The sequence below is a fragment of the Gossypium hirsutum genome, chromosome D08 (genome assembly GCF_007990345.1).
Source record: "Gossypium hirsutum isolate 1008001.06 chromosome D08, Gossypium_hirsutum_v2.1, whole genome shotgun sequence".
In the NCBI taxonomy this organism is placed as follows: domain Eukaryota; kingdom Viridiplantae; phylum Streptophyta; class Magnoliopsida; order Malvales; family Malvaceae; genus Gossypium; species Gossypium hirsutum.
The window spans coordinates 67,689,820-67,698,323 of NC_053444.1; positions in this window are offsets into that span (position 1 = coordinate 67,689,820).

Sequence of the window (8,504 nt, forward strand, 5' to 3'; positions counted from 1 at the left end):
CTAAAAAAAAGATAAATTTGTGTTTGGCCCCAAAAAATTTCAAAAGTTTTGTTTACAAATTTTGATTATTGTATTTAATTTATAAATTTATGATAAAATTTAATAGCATTTTTTAGTTTAATTTAGTAAATTACTACAAAGTAGTATCTATTATCTAAATATAAATTTGATGAAAATAAAGTTAAATAATTGCAATATTTAAATATAAATAATATCTAAATACTAATTAAGTAAAAGAAAACTTATCTTTGTTGCAAGTAAACCCAATCTATAAAAATATATATTTTTATTAATATGAACACCCTGACCTATCAATATTTTTTAAAATTCTCCCATTTGTAAATGCTTAAACTTTAACTTGTAATTACATTAAATTTGTATTTGAAAAAAAAATCTCTTTATTTTTATAGGTTTTGTGATTGAGTTTGATCACACATTTTATATGAGCATAGAAAAATAGATATTTCAAATTCGATGGGAGATTATTAGTTAGAAAACCATACGTCATTGATTACGTTACAACTTTTATCATTTATTTATATTACTTTAAATGATAAGAAATTTATTACTCTTTTTTAAGTAAAGTTTTGGATTTAAATTTTCTGAATTAAAAAAAATTTGATTTTAGATTCAATTAAAACTTAACCTAATAAATTTATTAGATACCGAGACAATTCAAATGGAAAAGGCTCTTAATCTATTAAGGTTTTTTTTTTATCAAATTAAAGATTAGAAGATGTTGGGGATCGACCTGTATAAACAACGAGATAATACAATTTTTACGTGAAAAACCTTCAGCTAAGAGGATAAACAACTACGGGTAAATGAGACTTCGGCTTTTCACTAGATGAGTAACCTTTTAATTGACCTCTCAAAATAGGGATACAATGCCCCTTTAAATAGGTTAAGATTAGAGGTCTAATCATACTAAATAATCAAAGTTTAACTGGAAAACAGTAGTAGAATTTAATTGGGAGAAAAATTTGATTTATGGGGGAACACGTCGTCATGTCCCCATTAGTGTCATCCGTCATTGTAACGTCGAGAAATTTCTCGTCGTGATACCATCGTCTATTCAATCGAAAATACGAAACACATCCCACGAATTTCATTCTCAAACAATTTCAATTTTATTCATTTAAAAAAAGAATCAATTTTGTTTTCAATATCAAATCTCTCCTCATCCAAGCCCAAGTCTCATAAATAAAACTCAATGATTGGTACAATGAGTCCATCCCTACTACCATTTAGAACTGATCAAGAGTTAGATTAGTTGCTAAGTTTAAAAGTCTGTCTAATATTTGAGAGCTTGATAAAAATATTAAATTTAAAAAATTGTTTAGACAAAAAAATATATTTAAAATGTAAGTTGAGCTCGAGTTTTAATATTTAAAGTATAAATCTAATTTAATTAGATTTATCTTCAAGTTTATAATATTATTATAATTTTTTGAGAATACATATCCAAACAACTATAACTAGAATCGGCTCTATACAAAATAGAATTGAATTAAAAAATGAAATATACTTAAATTAAATCATAAACAAATTAAGACTTAAAAGCAAAATAAATTTGAAGAATATCTCTTACACAACATTTACATGTGATGATGGGTGCTCAAGGTCATCCCAGGCTCAACAAAAAAGCATATACACAAATTAAATATGCTATACATGTTAAAAACATGTAAAATTGTTTATATTTGTTAAATATTAAAATTTATTTTAAAAATTAAAATAATATGAGTGGATGAGTTTGAATTAATTGTTTACAAAATTGAATAAACTTGAAAAAAAATTTGAAATTCATATTTTAAGTTAAACCTAACTTAGAAAATTATATATGATATTTGATAATATACTATATCCAACTTAGACTTGCAGTGGCAGAGCTTGAGGCTGGCAGGAAAAAAATTATATGTAGGCTCTTTATAATTTATCAAATTTTAAATTAGTAATGGTAAAATTATATTTTGGTCCTCTAAAAAATAATAAAAATTTAATTGAATTCTTTAAAAATTATAAAAAAATAGACTATTAAAATGATAAAATTATATTTTTACTATTGTAAAAATATATAATTTAATTTTAGCCCTAATATTTTTTTTTGACTCACCACTATAAACTTGGATCATAAACACTTTTATTACTATTCATTTGATAAAATATACTTTTAATTAATTAATTTATTGAAAGCTCAACTCATTTCCCGTGCGCAATGCAGCCCATAGACCAGTTTAAGTGCATATTTGAATATTATTAATGAAGAACTTAGCTGAAATATTATGCGCACACATATATATAATAGGTACTGTTATTTAGCTATGAGATTACTAACATATATTTATTTTTCACAATATATAATAGATATATAGTCTTATAAACACAACCTAATAACTCAAAGTCGGTTAATTAAAAAATCGATTGAATTGACTGTGTCAAAGTTAATTTGGTTTGATAAGTGTTTTTGACTAAAATTGATAGGATTAATTTTTTCATATTAAAGTTAATTTTAAAAAATATTGATTGAACCGATCAATTGAATCGATTATTCTCCCCTAAATATATATATAACATGTAAATAAATGATCTCAATAGGTTAAATTCTATGTATCTCAACTTATAAATACGAAAAAATTATCAATGATAATAACTTTTTCAAAGATATTTTAATATTTTTCCAAAAACATAAAAATATAAAAATTTTCGATCACGAGAAAGAAAAAAGTATATAATTCTTTATCGTATTTGGGAAAAAATTTTCCAAACAAGTAAATTAAATTGGTTTCAATGTCCCCACACACAGAGCAACAAGATAAAAAAGGATGTACGTTGGGTTTTGTCGGGATAAAGGTACAAGTGTTCGATCCAAATTTTGCCATGTTGCCTAATTCTTTCTTTTTATTGGATTGGCATCAACATTATAATCATGGTTGCATGCGGAAAAAAGAAGAAGAAATTATTTGATTTGATCTAATCCCTAATTTCAGGGTGATTAACCTTTGATTTAAATAAAATTTTCAACTTGATGATTGAGTATTAGTTCGACTAATATTGCATTGTTATCAATATAGGAAGACATAGATTTAAGTGATTTGAAGCGCATTATTCTCTTATTTATATGTTGGAATGAACTATCGATAGTTCTAGTCATTATGTCAAAAAGAGCACAAATATGATCAGAATTTATAATAAGATTATTAAAAAAAATAAACTTTTGGGCTAACTGTATTTTGACTCTAAAATTCTAAAATGATAAAATTTTAATTTAATTTTTTTTAAAATTATAAAGATACAAACTATTAAAATAGTGAAGTTAACTATCATAAAAAAATAAACAACTACAATCCAACCCTAAAAACTTTCTAATTTTGCCAAAGTGTATGAGTTAATTGTAAACTACGAGTGTAAATGTATTAAAAAGAAGTGAAATTTTGATGAACTAAAGCACAATTATTTTCATCTAAATTTGGCTTAATGATGAACCATCTTTTTACTTTTTTTATAATTAAATAGTTATTCATTTTTTTATTTAGTGGTCAATTAATTTTATAATTGCCTTTGTTTCCTTCCTAAGGTGGGCCCCCAACAAATTTGGCAAGACAATTGGGCCCACTTTTAAAAGCCCATTGGCTACTTTTTCCTTTTCTTTTGATCAAGCCATTGGCTACTAGTTAATATATACCCCACATGCAATACAAGATGATCATAGGGTGTGGGTAAAAACAATAAGAAGACAACAAAATATCAAATATGATGATATATAAAAACAAAATAATAATAATAATAATAATAATAATACGAGAATGTTTTATTATATTTTAATATTTTACATCTAACTTTTAAAATATTGTATGGTTGTTTTTAATCATTTATGTTTAAGATATATCTATTATTATTTGTTAGTGTTAATTCATACTCATTTTCAAGAGTTTTTTTATTTATTGTAGATCCAGCAAAGCATGTAAAACGAAAAAAGGAGAGTGTGGAAAATCTTTGAGCATCAAGAATTAACATAAATCAATTACAAAACTCAATTTTCTTATTCCTTTTGATGATTAATTTTTGTTTTCATTTAGAGATTTCTTTTAAACTTTACATGTGCAATATTTGACCAACAGTTTTTTTTTTGGAGCTAGAAACATGATACATGCCATATTGCTTTTAAGACACTTAGAATGAAAGGTAATGATAGGTAAAAATATGTTGTGAGGAATTGTATTTATGTAGAATTTAAGATTTAATCCAATTTTTTTTTAATTTAATTATTATTTTCGCTGGTAGATTTAATCAAAATTTATTTATTTCCTATTATTATATTCGTGATGATAGCCTAATCAAAATTTTGAAATTGATAATTTTTCTAAAAAAAAAATACTTACTATTTCAACCACTTTTAACAGCCAGGAAAAAAGAACATAGAGAGTAAATAATACATGTAGGATTTAGAAAACGAATGGGTATCTTCAAAGTGGGAAAAGTGAGTGTAATCCAAGTGGAGTTTGGTGTCTTGTGATAGCTCCTCATCTACAATTTTTGACACTTTGCATGGTGATTGGTCTTCACTTGTACATTTTAGATGCTCCACCTCATGCATTGGCCAAATAAGCACTGCGGACTTTCTTTTTCTTTTTTGGTTTTTTTTTTACCACACAAATATGATTCGCTTGACCCAAGAGGATGACACAAATGTACTCGTTCACACATAATTTATACAAGGGAGATTTGAATATAAAATCTTATTTATTGTTGAGCGAAGATTTTGTGTGTAATACAAATTCTTAGGGTCATCAATCCTAGGGTTTAATTTCACTTAACCTATACCAATTTATTTAGAGTAAACCCTAATCCTTTAGCCAATCACTCCCATTTCCACTTGTTAATCTTGCTAGGGTTCTTAGTTCATGGCCATTCTAGATGCAAATCTCCCTAATCGGATTTTAAACATTCAATTGAAAGTAAAAAGAAGAAAAAGGAAAAGAAAAATCTAGATCCATTGATAATTTATTGAAGCGTGATCCAGAAAACCCGTGAAAAAGATGTTGATTGTAAGACGATTGCAGTAAAAACGAAGTAAACAAATAAATTGATGAATAAAAGAAAATTGAAACTTGAATTGAAACAAATAAATGTTGAATAGAAAAATCTAAATAATAAACCGTAAATTTAAAAACAATGAAATTAACAATTGAAAGAAGCCCCCAATTAAGTCTCGAGCATTAATATTTATAGTCTCCCTGTTAAATGACCAAATTAGGTCCATTAAAGGCTACTAAGCATGTTAATTTGTAGTGCGTGAACGAAAAACACCCTTGGCTATTGATTAGGCCTCGTCGAACCGGTGTCTCAACATCCTATTGTTGGTTCGAAGTCAATTGTTGTCGTGACATTGAAAGCTAGATATTCCCCCTCTGAGTTTGAAGCTGAATGTCGGGATATCATAGGGTTGTTGTCACGACATCAATGGCAGAATGCTCCCTTTGAGGTTCGAAGTTGGTTGTCGCGACATCCTCCTTAAATTTTTTGACATTTGGGGCAGTTCACTAACTCCTTAGCCTAAAACGTCGTCTTGAACACTCAACCAACACATATTGGTCTAACATGTCATAAGGCACACGAAAATGCTTGTTTTTATTGAATTCAAAGATAAACTTACTAAATCTATAAACTAACTAAAAAGATATCAAATTACTTGAATACAAACTTATTAAGTACTGTTGAGAAGAACTTAATTTACCCCAACAAATTGTGGCAGGTCAGTTGGTTAGATAATACAAATTTAATTATTTGATAGATTAAAGCTAAAGGTAACACAAAAGAGATTAAGATGGAAAGATTGGTTGGTTTTTATTGGTCGTTAGCCATTTTTTCGGGTAAAATCAGTTGGTGGAATAGTTGTAAATTGAACTATTTTAGAGGATGATATCCCATCACCAATTGAGACACTAAAAAGTTAATTGAGATGATTGAGATATACATTTCCTTAATTGATTTAGTCTAATTATTTTGTAATACATTTTTCTCCTGCTTTAACTTTAACTCTTTTCAAAATTTATATTATTATATTAGTTACCACAAAACAAAATATCTAACTTCACTATTGGCAGTAGATAGTCACAATACAAAGTAATTGGTCCTGTTGAGGCATTTCTAAGTAAACAACCAACCAATAGTATATTTTGAATTCACTTTATTCTAAGTTAATAAACTTTTTTTATTGACATTGGCGAAAGGATGGGTAGACAGGGACCTTGGTCCTCCTTAAAATAGAAAATTAATGTTTCAGACTCTAAAAAATAAATGGTAAAATTATAAATTGATATTGCGAAAATGTTAAAATTTCGATTGTCATTTTAAAAACCACGAAGATATAAACAAATACAATTATATTTTAAATCTCATAAAAATTCCAACTTCGCTTAGTGTAACGAAATTGAGTTGGTATTTTAAAATAATTTTATTCTTACCATAGATATAAACACATTAATCACAATTAGTGTTTATGAAGTTGATTGAAGTGCAAGCACTTTACCGAAAGGATCCAAGAAAAAAGTTTCTATAAATGTTGTATTATAATTGAAATTTGGAGGCTTGCCATCGGTGGGTTAGATAAAACAAAATTTAATTATTATTTGATAGATTAAAGGTAACACAAAAGAAATTGAGATGGAAAGATTGGTCGGGTTTTGGTCATTGGCCGTTTTTTCAGGTAAAATCGGTTGGTGGAATAGTTGTAAATTGAATTACTTTTTAGAGGATCATTTTCTATCACCAATAGACACTAAATTGCTATGCTATTTCAGATAATATAATTACTATATTTTATCTAAAATCAAATTATCTAATCACATTTAAGAAAACCTTTTTAATTGCTAAAATCTTCTTAAAAATAATTTAAAAATCAATTGAACATTTTTCTGTCCAAGCTCTCGACGAATCGTTAAATGCTGACGTGGCATCTGACATGAAGATTTTAATGATGTGGAGGATTTAATTGATTTTTTAATTATTTAAGCCTAAAAATTATTAAAATATTATAAAAAAATAAATAAAACAAAAGAATTATTTAAAAAAATAAATAACTAAAACATATGGTTAAATTTTAATATTTTGTTTTATTTAGTTTTTCATATAATGTTACATTATTGATGTGGACTTGATGATTTGGAAAGGAAAAAATTTAAGTGTTGAATCTTCATTGGTTGGCTTAGCAATTCACTAACGTTGTTAACACTAGGTGCTGTAATAAAACACATCCTGATAGTTCTTGTACCACATTGGATATTTTAAAGTACATGTACCACATTAGACATACTATGAAAGTACATGTACCATAATAAAACACATATTGATATATAGTTCAGATACAACACTAAGTATTTTCAAAGTATAAGTATCACATTGATCATTTTAGAAATTATCCCTTCTAAAGATGTAATTATGGAAGTTGGAAATTCACATGATTAATGTGTATAAATTTTTTTTATATGATAACTTAGTTGTGTATGATTAAATGAAACAATTTTTTTTACGTGTATTGAAATTAAATGTTTAATTTAAATAATGTATAAAATATTTTGAGATAAATATTAAATTTATACATCAATTTTGTTTCAATGTGCAATTTGATATATGAACTTTAATTTGGTGTGATTATATATATAAAGCTGTATATATGAAACTTTAATTTTAATTCAAATTTATACATTTTAAGAAATAAATACATATATTTATTTTCATATTTGATTAATATAATAGTCTGTCTATGTAAATATATCAAAGTAAAATTGTACTAATTTTATAATATTATTAGTGATTTCTGAAAATTGAATAGAATTAAAATTTCATTTATAAAATCACACAAAATAAAAGTTCACATATAACATTGCCCATTGAATTAAAGTTTATATATAAATTTTGTATTTATACCAAATAATTTATTTAAAATTAATTATAAAAAATTCATAAAAAATTAATTATAAAATATATAAATATAAATATAAATGATATATTTTATCATTTTTAAACAACAAAATAAGTTTTTTGAGTTAAGATGGAATTAAACTCAAACTTAAATGTAGAAATTTTATAAAAGTAAAACCTCAACTTAATCCGACCTAAACAAGATGGGGTGGGAGAATAACATGTGGAAATTAACATTTTTTTTACTTTTTTTAATTAAAAAGTAGGTAATTAGTTTGGCAAATCGATTGCTCTCTATATTTTCTTTACTTTTTTTTTAATTTCAAATGTTCACATTGCATTGAGTTAATAAGAAAATAAGACTTCCATAGAAAAAAGAAGAAGAAGAGACAATGTTTGAATATTGTAAAAAAAAAAAAGTATCTTTATTAGGTAAAAATTGAATCTTGTTCCCATACGTAACATGAGTTCAATTTTTTATACACTAATAAAAAAAATTACCTAACAAATTCTCTCTTTTTTTTAATTTAATAATTTGACTTAAAACAAGATTGGTGTATCTTCAATCAAATCAGCCATTA